The following is a 12,194-nucleotide window of genomic DNA, read 5'->3' as shown; positions in this document are numbered from 1 at the left end:
TATTCACATGAATGGATTTAGCGATACATTAACATTAACAGTAATGTTAATGTACGATAGCTAGTATTAACATAATGCTAGCTATCGTACATTAACATCACTGTTACTGTTAGCTATCTGAAATGACAACACCTAGGGATGAAGCAGAAAATGTGTCCGATAATGCTACATCACGTCTAAAAAGTATATCTTACCTTAAGATTGATAAATAGATGAAAACACCAATGCGATTGGGCAGTATCCGATAGCTGACACTGATAACACTAGCGTACCGAACGCCGACAAGCAAGCCACAGGGAGGACGAACGTGATTGGTCAAAAGTAAGCCCAATGTAAGCCCAGGGGAGAAACGTGATTGGTCAAAAGTAAGCCCAAAGTAAGCCCAGGGGAGAAACGTGATTGGCTAATTTGGGCTTACTTTGGGCTTACTTTGGCGAAATTGACAAGAAGTAGTAAGCGCAATGCGAGAGGTAGCGGGATCGATGCCCGCATTCTCCACAAGGCTTTAGTTTCCTCTGTTCTGTCGATGAGTCAGTGACTGAAAGACGTTAAATGGATGGACAAACTTCACTCGGATGGTGATGGTCTTCTTAGTCCTTCATACCGCTGCCTGAAAGCCTACTTAGTTGCATTGCTCTCTCTGCCTTGTGGTGCACTGTACGTGTGTTCTTCTTCCAGCGGCTGTGGACGGTAACTGGAGTTAGTGCCCCAGCCACCACTGGGCAAGTTAATTCCCTGCAAAACCAGCTTGTCGTCCGCTCTGCGCTTGTACCTCTGCTTAACAGCGTTCTTATTCACCTCCACCAACTGCAGGCAAGTGCTCCTTATTACTATTCCATTATTTGAAACCACCTTCTTTGGATTTCTATGATTGTTTCAAGCACACACAGCCCTGTGGAGGGAAGCGCACTTCTCTTCAGGCTGGCCACCCCAAGAGTGAATTCAGTCTTGTTTTTGGGTGACGTAAGCCGCCAATTGGTTGGCCTAGTTTTGTCCAGGTGTCTGGCACTGGCTGTTTTGTCGTAATCTAGCAAGTTTTGCCACAGGGCCGTAATTGTGCTCATTTCAAAAGGAGACATGAAAAGAAACCACTGAAGAGCAAGAATTAGGAATCACTAAAAGGGCCATCTTATTGCAATCAATTTTTTAACATTACCTATAGAACTTTAGCTTGTTGACCTGTAGACACGGCAGACTCAACATAACTCAACTGCGACGAGGATGGGATTCGAACCCACGCGTGCAGAGCACAATGGATTAGCAGTCCATCGCCTTAACCACTCGGCCACCTCGTCTTTGGCAGCCTGTTTTCAAAGGGACCGCCGGACGCGCTGTCCTGACAAAGCAAACAAAGTTGAGCACATGTCAGCTTGCAACACAAGTCATTGAGCAAGTCTACAAGGGGAATTAGCTCAAATGGTAGAGCGCTCGCTTAGCATGCGAGAGGTAGCGGGATCGATGCCCGCATTCTCCACAAGGCTTTAGTTTCCTCTGTTCTGTCGATGAGTCAGTGACTGAAAGACGTTAAATGGATGGACAAACTTCACTCGGATGGTGATGGTCTTCTTAGTCCTTCATACCGCTGCCTGAAAGCCTACTTAGTTGCATTGCTCTCTCTGCCTTGTGGTGCACTGTACGTGTGTTCTTCTTCCAGCGGCTGTGGACGGTAACTGGAGTTAGTGCCCCAGCCACCACTGGGCAAGTTAATTCCCTGCAAAACCAGCTTGTCGTCCGCTCTGCGCTTGTACCTCTGCTTAACAGCGTTCTTATTCACCTCCACCAACTGCAGGCAAGTGCTCCTTATTACTATTCCATTATTTGAAACCACCTTCTTTGGATTTCTATGATTGTTTCAAGCACACACAGCCCTGTGGAGGGAAGCGCACTTCTCTTCAGGCTGGCCACCCCAAGAGTGAATTCAGTCTTGTTTTTGGGTGACGTAAGCCGCCAATTGGTTGGCCTAGTTTTGTCCAGGTGTCTGGCACTGGCTGTTTTGTCGTAATCTAGCAAGTTTTGCCACAGGGCCGTAATTGTGCTCATTTCAAAAGGAGACATGAAAAGAAACCACTGAAGAGCAAGAATTAGGAATCACTAAAAGGGCCATCTTATTGCAATCAATTTTTTAACATTACCTATAGAACTTTAGCTTGTTGACCTGTAGACTCAACATAACTCAACTGCGACGAGGATGGGATTCGAACCCACGCGTGCAGAGCACAATGGATTAGCAGTCCATCGCCTTAACCACTCGGCCACCTCGTCTTTGGCAGCCTGTTTTCAAAGGGACCGCCGGACGCGCTGTCCTGACAAAGCAAACAAAGTTGAGCACATGTCAGCTTGGCACACAAGTCATTGAGCAAGTCTACAAGGGGAATTAGCTCAAATGGTAGAGTGCTCGCTTAGCATGCGAGAGGTAGCGGGATCGATGCCCGCATTCTCCACAAGGCTTTAGTTTCCTCTGTTCTGTCGATGAGTCAGTGACTGAAAGACGTTAAATGGATGGACAAACTTCACTCGGATGGTGATGGTCTTCTTAGTCCTTCATACCGCTGCCTGAAAGCCTACTTAGTTGCATTGCTCTCTCTGCCTTGTGGTGCACTGTACGTGTGTTCTTCTTCCAGCGGCTGTGGACGGTAACTGGAGTTAGTGCCCCAGCCACCACTGGGCAAGTTAATTCCCTGCAAAACCAGCTTGTCGTCCGCTCTGCGCTTGTACCTCTGCTTAACAGCGTTCTTATTCACCTCCACCAACTGCAGGCAAGTGCTCCTTATTACTATTCCATTATTTGAAACCACCTTCTTTGGATTTCTATGATTGTTTCAAGCACACACAGCCCTGTGGAGGGAAGCGCACTTCTCTTCAGGCTGGCCACCCCAAGAGTGAATTCAGTCTTGTTTTTGGGTGACGTAAGCCGCCAATTGGTTGGCCTAGTTTTGTCCAGGTGTCTGGCACTGGCTGTTTTGTCGTAATCTAGCAAGTTTTGCCACAGGGCCGTAATTGTGCTCATTTCAAAAGGAGACATGAAAAGAAACCACTGAAGAGCAAGAATTAGGAATCACTAAAAGGGCCATCTTATTGCAATCAATTTTTTAACATTACCTATAGAACTTTAGCTTGTTGACCTGTAGACTCAACATAACTCAACTGCGACGAGGATGGGATTCGAACCCACGCGTGCAGAGCACAATGGATTAGCAGTCCATCGCCTTAATCACTCGGCCACCTCGTCTTTGGCAGCCTGTTTTCAAAGGGACCGCCGGACGCGCTGTCCTGACAAAGCAAACAAAGTTGAGCACATGTCAGCTTGGCACACAAGTCATTGAGCAAGTCTACAAGGGGAATTAGCTCAAATGGTAGAGCGCTCGCTTAGCATGCGAGAGGTAGCGGGATCGATGCAAGCATTCTCCACAAGGCTTTAGTTTCCTCTGTTCTGTCGATGAGTCAGTGACTGAAAGACGTTAAATGGATGGACAAACTTCACTCGGATGGTGATGGTCTTCTTAGTCCTTCATACCGCTGCCTGAAAGCCTACTTAGTTGCATTGCTCTCTCTGCCTTGTGGTGCACTGTACGTGTGTTCTTCTTCCAGCGGCTGTGGACGGTAACTGGAGTTAGTGCCCCAGCCACCACTGGGCAAGTTAATTCCCTGCAAAACCAGCTTGTCGTCCGCTCTGCGCTTGTACCTCTGCTTAACAGCGTTCTTATTCACCTCCACCAACTGCAGGCAAGTGCTCCTTATTACTATTCCATTATTTGAAACCACCTTCTTTGGATTTCTATGATTGTTTCAAGCACACACAGCCCTGTGGAGGGAAGCGCACTTCTCTTCAGGCTGGCCACCCCAAGAGTGAATTCAGTCTTGTTTTTGGGTGACGTAAGCCGCCAATTGGTTGGCCTAGTTTTGTCCAGGTGTCTGGCACTGGCTGTTTTGTCGTAATCTAGCAAGTTTTGCCACAGGGCCGTAATTGTGCTCATTTCAAAAGGAGACATGAAAAGAAACCACTGAAGAGCAAGAATTAGGAATCACTAAAAGGGCCATCTTATTGCAATCAATTTTTTAACATTACCTATAGAACTTTAGCTTGTTGACCTGTAGACACGGCAGACTCAACATAACTCAACTGCGACAAGGATGGGATTCGAACCCACGCGTGCAGAGCACAATGGATTAGCAGTCCATCGCCTTAACCACTCGGCCACCTCGTCTTTGGCAGCCTGTTTTCAAAGGGACCGCCGGACGCGCTGTCCTGACAAAGCAAACAAAGTTGAGCACATGTCAGCTTGGCACACAAGTCATTGAGCAAGTCTACAAGGGGAATTAGCTCAAATGGTAGAGCGCTCGCTTAGCATGCGAGAGGTAGCCGCATCGATGCCCACATTCTCCACAAGGCTTTAGTTTCCTCTGTTCTGTCGATGAGTCAGTGACTGAAAGACGTTAAATGGATGGACAAACTTCACTCGGATGGTGATGGTCTTCTTAGTCCTTCATACCGCTGCCTGAAAGCCTACTTAGTTGCATTGCTCTCTCTGCCTTGTGGTGCACTGTACGTGTGTTCTTCTTCCAGCGGCTGTGGACGGTAACTGGAGTTAGTGCCCCAGCCACCACTGGGCAAGTTAATTCCCTGCAAAACCAGCTTGTCGTCCGCTCTGCGCTTGTACCTCTGCTTAACAGCGTTCTTATTCACCTCCACCAACTGCAGGCAAGTGCTCCTTATTACTATTCCATTATTTGAAACCACCTTCTTTGGATTTCTATGATTGTTTCAAGCACACACAGCCCTGTGGAGGGAAGCGCACTTCTCTTCAGGCTGTCCACCCCAAGAGTGAATTCAGTCTTGTTTTTGGGTGACGTAAGCCGCCAATTGGTTGGCCTAGTTTTGTCCAGGTGTCTGGCACTGGCTGTTTTGTCGTAATCTAGCAAGTTTTGCCACAGGGCCGTAATTGTGCTCATTTCAAAAGGAGACATGAAAAGAAACCACTGAAGAGCAAGAATTAGGAATCACTAAAAGGGCCATCTTATTGCAATCAATTTTTTAACATTACCTATAGAACTTTAGCTTGTTGACCTGTAGACACAGCAGACTCAACATAACTCAACTGCGACGAGGATGGGATTCGAACCCACGCGTGCAGAGCACAATGGATTAGCAGTCCATCGCCTTAATCACTCGGCCACCTCGTCTTTGGCAGCCTGTTTTCAAAGGGACCGCCGGACGCGCTGTCCTGACAAAGCAAACAAAGTTGAGCACATGTCAGCTTGGCACACAAGTCATTGAGCAAGTCTACAAGGGGAATTAGCTCAAATGGTAGAGCGCTCGCTTAGCATGCGAGAGGTAGCGGGATCGATGCAAGCATTCTCCACAAGGCTTTAGTTTCCTCTGTTCTGTCGATGAGTCAGTGACTGAAAGACGTTAAATGGATGGACAAACTTCACTCGGATGGTGATGGTCTTCTTAGTCCTTCATACCGCTGCCTGAAAGCCTACTTAGTTGCATTGCTCTCTCTGCCTTGTGGTGCACTGTACGTGTGTTCTTCTTCCAGCGGCTGTGGACGGTAACTGGAGTTAGTGCCCCAGCCACCACTGGGCAAGTTAATTCCCTGCAAAACCAGCTTGTCGTCCGCTCTGCGCTTGTACCTCTGCTTAACAGCGTTCTTATTCACCTCCACCAACTGCAGGCAAGTGCTCCTTATTACTATTCCATTATTTGAAACCACCTTCTTTGGATTTCTATGATTGTTTCAAGCACACACAGCCCTGTGGAGGGAAGCGCACTTCTCTTCAGGCTGGCCACCCCAAGAGTGAATTCAGTCTTGTTTTTGGGTGACGTAAGCCGCCAATTGGTTGGCCTAGTTTTGTCCAGGTGTCTGGCACTGGCTGTTTTGTCGTAATCTAGCAAGTTTTGCCACAGGGCCGTAATTGTGCTCATTTCAAAAGGAGACATGAAAAGAAACCACTGAAGAGCAAGAATTAGGAATCACTAAAAGGGCCATCTTATTGCAATCAATTTTTTAACATTACCTATAGAACTTTAGCTTGTTGACCTGTAGACACGGCAGACTCAACATAACTCAACTGCGACGAGGATGGGATTCAAACCCACGCGTGCAGAGCACAATGGATTAGCAGTCCATCGCCTTAACCACTCGGCCACCTCGTCTTTGGCAGCCTGTTTTCAAAGGGACCGCCGGACGCGCTGTCCTGACAAAGCAAACAAAGTTGAGCACATGTCAGCTTGGCACACAAGTCATTGAGCAAGTCTACAAGGGGAATTAGCTCAAATGGTAGAGCGCTCGCTTAGCATGCGAGAGGTAGCGGGATCGATGCCCGCATTCTCCACAAGGCTTTAGTTTCCTCTGTTCTGTCGATGAGTCAGTGACTGAAAGACGTTAAATGGATGGACAAACTTCACTCGGATGGTGATGGTCTTCTTAGTCCTTCATACCGCTGCCTGAAAGCCTACTTAGTTGCATTGCTCTCTCTGCCTTGTGGTGCACTGTACGTGTGTTCTTCTTCCAGCGGCTGTGGACGGTAACTGGAGTTAGTGCCCCAGCCACCACTGGGCAAGTTAATTCCCTGCAAAACCAGCTTGTCGTCCGCTCTGCGCTTGTACCTCTGCTTAACAGCGTTCTTATTCACCTCCACCAACTGCAGGCAAGTGCTCCTTATTACTATTCCATTATTTGAAACCACCTTCTTTGGATTTCTATGATTGTTTCAAGCACACACAGCCCTGTGGAGGGAAGCGCACTTCTCTTCAGGCTGTCCACCCCAAGAGTGAATTCAGTCTTGTTTTTGGGTGACGTAAGCCGCCAATTGGTTGGCCTAGTTTTGTCCAGGTGTCTGGCACTGGCTGTTTTGTCGTAATCTAGCAAGTTTTGCCACAGGGCCGTAATTGTGCTCATTTCAAAAGGAGACATGAAAAGAAACCACTGAAGAGCAAGAATTAGGAATCACTAAAAGGGCCATCTTATTGCAATCAATTTTTTAACATTACCTATAGAACTTTAGCTTGTTGACCTGTAGACTCAACATAACTCAACTGCGACGAGGATGGGATTCGAACCCACGCGTGCAGAGCACAATGGATTAGCAGTCCATCGCCTTAATCACTCGGCCACCTCGTCTTTGGCAGCCTGTTTTCAAAGGGACCGCCGGACGCGCTGTCCTGACAAAGCAAACAAAGTTGAGCACATGTCAGCTTGGCACACAAGTCATTGAGCAAGTCTACAAGGGGAATTAGCTCAAATGGTAGAGCGCTCGCTTAGCATGCGAGAGGTAGCGGGATCGATGCCCGCATTCTCCACAAGGCTTTAGTTTCCTCTGTTCTGTCGATGAGTCAGTGACTGAAAGACGTTAAATGGATGGACAAACTTCACTCGGATGGTGATGGTCTTCTTAGTCCTTCATACCGCTGCCTGAAAGCCTACTTAGTTGCATTGCTCTCTCTGCCTTGTGGTGCACTGTACGTGTGTTCTTCTTCCAGCGGCTGTGGACGGTAACTGGAGTTAGTGCCCCAGCCACCACTGGGCAAGTTAATTCCCTGCAAAACCAGCTTGTCGTCCGCTCTGCGCTTGTACCTCTGCTTAACAGTGTTCTTATTCACCTCCACCAACTGCAGGCAAGTGCTCCTTATTACTATTCCATTATTTGAAACCACCTTCTTTGGATTTCTATGATTGTTTCAAGCACACACAGCCCTGTGGAGGGAAGCGCACTTCTCTTCAGGCTGTCCACCCCAAGAGTGAATTCAGTCTTGTTTTTGGGTGACGTAAGCCGCCAATTGGTTGGCCTAGTTTTGTCCAGGTGTCTGGCACTGGCTGTTTTGTCGTAATCTAGCAAGTTTTGCCACAGGGCCGTAATTGTGCTCATTTCAAAAGGAGACATGAAAAGAAACCACTGAAGAGCAAGAATTAGGAATCACTAAAAGGGCCATCTTATTGCAATCAATTTTTTAACATTACCTATAGAACTTTAGCTTGTTGACCTGTAGACACGGGAGACTCAACATAACTCAACTGCGACGAGGATGGGATTCGAACCCACGCGTGCAGAGCACAATGGATTAGCAGTCCATCGCCTTAACCACTCGGCCACCTCGTCTTTGGCAGCCTGTTTTCAAAGGGACCGCCGGACGCGCTGTCCTGACAAAGCAAACAAAGTTGAGCACATGTCAGCTTGGCACACAAGTCATTGAGCAAGTCTACAAGGGGAATTAGCTCAAATGGTAGAGCGCTCGCTTAGCATGCGAGAGGTAGCGGGATCGATGCCCGCATTCTCCACAAGGCTTTAGTTTCCTCTGTTCTGTCGATGAGTCAGTGACTGAAAGACGTTAAATGGATGGACAAACTTCACTCGGATGGTGATGGTCTTCTTAGTCCTTCATACCGCTGCCTGAAAGCCTACTTAGTTGCATTGCTCTCTCTGCCTTGTGGTGCACTGTACGTGTGTTCTTCTTCCAGCGGCTGTGGACGGTAACTGGAGTTAGTGCCCCAGCCACCACTGGGCAAGTTAATTCCCTGCAAAACCAGCTTGTCGTCCGCTCTGCGCTTGTACCTCTGCTTAACAGTGTTCTTATTCACCTCCACCAACTGCAGGCAAGTGCTCCTTATTACTATTCCATTATTTGAAACCACCTTCTTTGGATTTCTATGATTGTTTCAAGCACACACAGCCCTGTGGAGGGAAGCGCACTTCTCTTCAGGCTGTCCACCCCAAGAGTGAATTCAGTCTTGTTTTTGGGTGACGTAAGCCGCCAATTGGTTGGCCTAGTTTTGTCCAGGTGTCTGGCACTGGCTGTTTTGTCGTAATCTAGCAAGTTTTGCCACAGGGCCGTAATTGTGCTCATTTCAAAAGGAGACATGAAAAGAAACCACTGAAGAGCAAGAATTAGGAATCACTAAAAGGGCCATCTTATTGCAATCAATTTTTTAACATTACCTATAGAACTTTAGCTTGTTGACCTGTAGACACGGGAGACTCAACATAACTCAACTGCGACGAGGATGGGATTCGAACCCACGCGTGCAGAGCACAATGGATTAGCAGTCCATCGCCTTAACCACTCGGCCACCTCGTCTTTGGCAGCCTGTTTTCAAAGGGACCGCCGGACGCGCTGTCCTGACAAAGCAAACAAAGTTGAGCACATGTCAGCTTGGCACACAAGTCATTGAGCAAGTCTACAAGGGGAATTAGCTCAAATGGTAGAGCGCTCGCTTAGCATGCGAGAGGTAGCGGGATCGATGCCCGCATTCTCCACAAGGCTTTAGTTTCCTCTGTTCTGTCGATGAGTCAGTGACTGAAAGACGTTAAATGGATGGACAAACTTCACTCGGATGGTGATGGTCTTCTTAGTCCTTCATACCGCTGCCTGAAAGCCTACTTAGTTGCATTGCTCTCTCTGCCTTGTGGTGCACTGTACGTGTGTTCTTCTTCCAGCGGCTGTGGACGGTAACTGGAGTTAGTGCCCCAGCCACCACTGGGCAAGTTAATTCCCTGCAAAACCAGCTTGTCGTCCGCTCTGCGCTTGTACCTCTGCTTAACAGCGTTCTTATTCACCTCCACCAACTGCAGGCAAGTGCTCCTTATTACTATTCCATTATTTGAAACCACCTTCTTTGGATTTCTATGATTGTTTCAAGCACACACAGCCCTGTGGAGGGAAGCGCACTTCTCTTCAGGCTGTCCACCCCAAGAGTGAATTCAGTCTTGTTTTTGGGTGACGTAAGCCGCCAATTGGTTGGCCTAGTTTTGTCCAGGTGTCTGGCACTGGCTGTTTTGTCGTAATCTAGCAAGTTTTGCCACAGGGCCGTAATTGTGCTCATTTCAAAAGGAGACATGAAAAGAAACCACTGAAGAGCAAGAATTAGGAATCACTAAAAGGGCCATCTTATTGCAATCAATTTTTTAACATTACCTATAGAACTTTAGCTTGTTGACCTGTAGACTCAACATAACTCAACTGCGACGAGGATGGGATTCGAACCCACGCGTGCAGAGCACAATGGATTAGCAGTCCATCGCCTTAACCACTCGGCCACCTCGTCTTTGGCAGCCTGTTTTCAAAGGGACCGCCGGACGCGCTGTCCTGACAAAGCAAACAAAGTTGAGCACATGTCAGCTTGGAACACAAGTCATTGAGCAAGTCTACAAGGGGAATTAGCTCAAATGGTAGAGCGCTCGCTTAGCATGCGAGAGGTAGCGGGATCGATGCCCGTATTCTCCACATGGCTTTAGTTTCCTCTGTTCTGTCGATGAGTCAGTGACTGAAAGACGTTAAATGGATGGACAAACTTCACTCGGATGGTGATGGTCTTCTTAGTCCTTCATACCGCTGCCTGAAAGCCTACTTAGTTGCATTGCTCTCTCTGCCTTGTGGTGCACTGTACGTGTGTTCTTCTTCCAGCGTCTGTGGACGGTAACTGGAGTTAGTGCCCCAGCCACCACTGGGCAAGTTAATTCCCTGCAAAACCAGCTTGTCGTCCGCTCTGCGCTTGTACCTCTGCTTAACAGCGTTCTTATTCACCTCCACCAACTGCAGGCAAGTGCTCCTTATTACTATTCCATTATTTGAAACCACCTTCTTTGGATTTCTATGATTGTTTCAAGCACACACAGCCCTGTGGAGGGAAGCGCACTTCTCTTCAGGCTGTCCACCCCAAGAGTGAATTCAGTCTTGTTTTTGGGTGACGTAAGCCGCCAATTGGTTGGCCTAGTTTTGTCCAGGTGTCTGGCACTGGCTGTTTTGTCGTAATCTAGCAAGTTTTGCCACAGGGCCGTAATTGTGCTCATTTCAAAAGGAGACATGAAAAGAAACCACTGAAGAGCAAGAATTAGGAATCACTAAAAGGGCCATCTTATTGCAATCAATTTTTTAACATTACCTATAGAACTTTAGCTTGTTGACCTGTAGACTCGAGATCAACATAACTCAACTGCGACGAGGATGGGATTCGAACCCACGCGTGCAGAGCACAATGGATTAGCAGTCCATCGCCTTAACCACTCGGCCACCTCGTCTTTGGCAGCCTGTTTTCAAAGGGACCGCCGGACGCGCTGTCCTGACAAAGCAAACAAAGTTGAGCACATGTCAGCTTGGCACACAAGTCATTGAGCAAGTCTACAAGGGGAATTAGCTCAAATGGTAGAGCGCTCGCTTAGCATGCGAGAGGTAGCGGGATCGATGCCCGCATTCTCCACAAGGCTTTAGTTTCCTCTGTTCTGTCGATGAGTCAGTGACTGAAAGACGTTAAATGGATGGACAAACTTCACTCGGATGGTGATGGTCTTCTTAGTCCTTCATACCGCTGCCTGAAAGCCTACTTAGTTGCATTGCTCTCTCTGCCTTGTGGTGCACTGTACGTGTGTTCTTCTTCCAGCGGCTGTGGACGGTAACTGGAGTTAGTGCCCCAGCCACCACTGGGCAAGTTAATTCCCTGCAAAACCAGCTTGTCGTCCGCTCTGCGCTTGTACCTCTGCTTAACAGCGTTCTTATTCACCTCCACCAACTGCAGGCAAGTGCTCCTTATTACTATTCCATTATTTGAAACCACCTTCTTTGGATTTCTATGATTGTTTCAAGCACACACAGCCCTGTGGAGGGAAGCGCACTTCTCTTCAGGCTGTCCACCCCAAGAGTGAATTCAGTCTTGTTTTTGGGTGACGTAAGCCGCCAATTGGTTGGCCTAGTTTTGTCCAGGTGTCTGGCACTGGCTGTTTTGTCGTAATCTAGCAAGTTTTGCCACAGGGCCGTAATTGTGCTCATTTCAAAAGGAGACATGAAAAGAAACCACTGAAGAGCAAGAATTAGGAATCACTAAAAGGGCCATCTTATTGCAATCAATTTTTTAACATTACCTATAGAACTTTAGCTTGTTGACCTGTAGACACGGCAGACTCAACATAACTCAACTGCGACGAGGATGGGATTCGAACCCACGCGTGCAGAGCACAATGGATTAGCAGTCCATCGCCTTAACCACTCGGCCACCTCGTCTTTGGCAGCCTGTTTTCAAAGGGACCGCCGGACGCGCTGTCCTGACAAAGCAAACAAAGTTGAGCACATGTCAGCTTGGCAACACAAGTCATTGAGCAAGTCTACAAGGGGAATTAGCTCAAATGGTAGAGTGCTTGCTTAGCATGCGAGAGGTAGCGGGATCGATGCCCGCATTCTCCACAAGGCTTTAGTTTCCTCTGTT

At 47.8% G+C, this 12,194-nt stretch overlaps 20 non-coding genes across 20 annotated transcripts; 8 read left to right on the top strand and 12 right to left on the bottom strand.

The window, feature by feature from the left end:
* Nucleotides 1–1,213: 1,213 nt before the first annotated feature.
* trnas-gcu (transfer RNA serine (anticodon GCU)) lies at nucleotides 1,214–1,295 on the bottom strand. Its single transcript has one exon. It is a non-coding gene; the product is annotated as a tRNA-Ser (tRNA).
* A 106-nt stretch (nucleotides 1,296–1,401) lies between these two features.
* On the top strand, nucleotides 1,402–1,474 carry trnaa-agc (transfer RNA alanine (anticodon AGC)). The gene has a single exon. It is a non-coding gene; the product is annotated as a tRNA-Ala (tRNA).
* A 706-nt stretch (nucleotides 1,475–2,180) lies between these two features.
* On the bottom strand, nucleotides 2,181–2,262 carry trnas-gcu (transfer RNA serine (anticodon GCU)). Its single transcript has one exon. It is a non-coding gene; the product is annotated as a tRNA-Ser (tRNA).
* A 106-nt stretch (nucleotides 2,263–2,368) lies between these two features.
* On the top strand, nucleotides 2,369–2,441 carry trnaa-agc (transfer RNA alanine (anticodon AGC)). The gene has a single exon. It is a non-coding gene; the product is annotated as a tRNA-Ala (tRNA).
* Nucleotides 2,442–3,147: 706 nt separating this feature from the next.
* trnas-gcu (transfer RNA serine (anticodon GCU)) lies at nucleotides 3,148–3,229 on the bottom strand. The gene has a single exon. It is a non-coding gene; the product is annotated as a tRNA-Ser (tRNA).
* Nucleotides 3,230–4,123: 894 nt separating this feature from the next.
* Nucleotides 4,124–4,205, bottom strand: trnas-gcu (transfer RNA serine (anticodon GCU)). Its single transcript has one exon. It is a non-coding gene; the product is annotated as a tRNA-Ser (tRNA).
* Nucleotides 4,206–5,099: 894 nt separating this feature from the next.
* trnas-gcu (transfer RNA serine (anticodon GCU)) lies at nucleotides 5,100–5,181 on the bottom strand. The gene has a single exon. It is a non-coding gene; the product is annotated as a tRNA-Ser (tRNA).
* An 894-nt stretch (nucleotides 5,182–6,075) lies between these two features.
* trnas-gcu (transfer RNA serine (anticodon GCU)) lies at nucleotides 6,076–6,157 on the bottom strand. The gene has a single exon. It is a non-coding gene; the product is annotated as a tRNA-Ser (tRNA).
* A 106-nt stretch (nucleotides 6,158–6,263) lies between these two features.
* On the top strand, nucleotides 6,264–6,336 carry trnaa-agc (transfer RNA alanine (anticodon AGC)). The gene has a single exon. It is a non-coding gene; the product is annotated as a tRNA-Ala (tRNA).
* A 706-nt stretch (nucleotides 6,337–7,042) lies between these two features.
* On the bottom strand, nucleotides 7,043–7,124 carry trnas-gcu (transfer RNA serine (anticodon GCU)). The gene has a single exon. It is a non-coding gene; the product is annotated as a tRNA-Ser (tRNA).
* Nucleotides 7,125–7,230: 106 nt separating this feature from the next.
* On the top strand, nucleotides 7,231–7,303 carry trnaa-agc (transfer RNA alanine (anticodon AGC)). Its single transcript has one exon. It is a non-coding gene; the product is annotated as a tRNA-Ala (tRNA).
* A 715-nt stretch (nucleotides 7,304–8,018) lies between these two features.
* On the bottom strand, nucleotides 8,019–8,100 carry trnas-gcu (transfer RNA serine (anticodon GCU)). The gene has a single exon. It is a non-coding gene; the product is annotated as a tRNA-Ser (tRNA).
* A 106-nt stretch (nucleotides 8,101–8,206) lies between these two features.
* On the top strand, nucleotides 8,207–8,279 carry trnaa-agc (transfer RNA alanine (anticodon AGC)). The gene has a single exon. It is a non-coding gene; the product is annotated as a tRNA-Ala (tRNA).
* Nucleotides 8,280–8,994: 715 nt separating this feature from the next.
* trnas-gcu (transfer RNA serine (anticodon GCU)) lies at nucleotides 8,995–9,076 on the bottom strand. The gene has a single exon. It is a non-coding gene; the product is annotated as a tRNA-Ser (tRNA).
* Nucleotides 9,077–9,182: 106 nt separating this feature from the next.
* trnaa-agc (transfer RNA alanine (anticodon AGC)) lies at nucleotides 9,183–9,255 on the top strand. Its single transcript has one exon. It is a non-coding gene; the product is annotated as a tRNA-Ala (tRNA).
* Nucleotides 9,256–9,961: 706 nt separating this feature from the next.
* Nucleotides 9,962–10,043, bottom strand: trnas-gcu (transfer RNA serine (anticodon GCU)). Its single transcript has one exon. It is a non-coding gene; the product is annotated as a tRNA-Ser (tRNA).
* Nucleotides 10,044–10,149: 106 nt separating this feature from the next.
* Nucleotides 10,150–10,222, top strand: trnaa-agc (transfer RNA alanine (anticodon AGC)). The gene has a single exon. It is a non-coding gene; the product is annotated as a tRNA-Ala (tRNA).
* A 712-nt stretch (nucleotides 10,223–10,934) lies between these two features.
* trnas-gcu (transfer RNA serine (anticodon GCU)) lies at nucleotides 10,935–11,016 on the bottom strand. The gene has a single exon. It is a non-coding gene; the product is annotated as a tRNA-Ser (tRNA).
* Nucleotides 11,017–11,122: 106 nt separating this feature from the next.
* On the top strand, nucleotides 11,123–11,195 carry trnaa-agc (transfer RNA alanine (anticodon AGC)). The gene has a single exon. It is a non-coding gene; the product is annotated as a tRNA-Ala (tRNA).
* A 715-nt stretch (nucleotides 11,196–11,910) lies between these two features.
* Nucleotides 11,911–11,992, bottom strand: trnas-gcu (transfer RNA serine (anticodon GCU)). Its single transcript has one exon. It is a non-coding gene; the product is annotated as a tRNA-Ser (tRNA).
* Nucleotides 11,993–12,194: the final 202 nt, after the last annotated feature.

The sequence above is a fragment of the Dicentrarchus labrax genome, unplaced genomic scaffold (assembly GCF_905237075.1).
Source record: "Dicentrarchus labrax unplaced genomic scaffold, dlabrax2021, whole genome shotgun sequence".
NCBI classification, from domain to species: domain Eukaryota; kingdom Metazoa; phylum Chordata; class Actinopteri; family Moronidae; genus Dicentrarchus; species Dicentrarchus labrax.
Note: the sequence above shows the minus strand (reverse complement) of the source record. Positions and strands in the feature narration are given on the sequence as shown.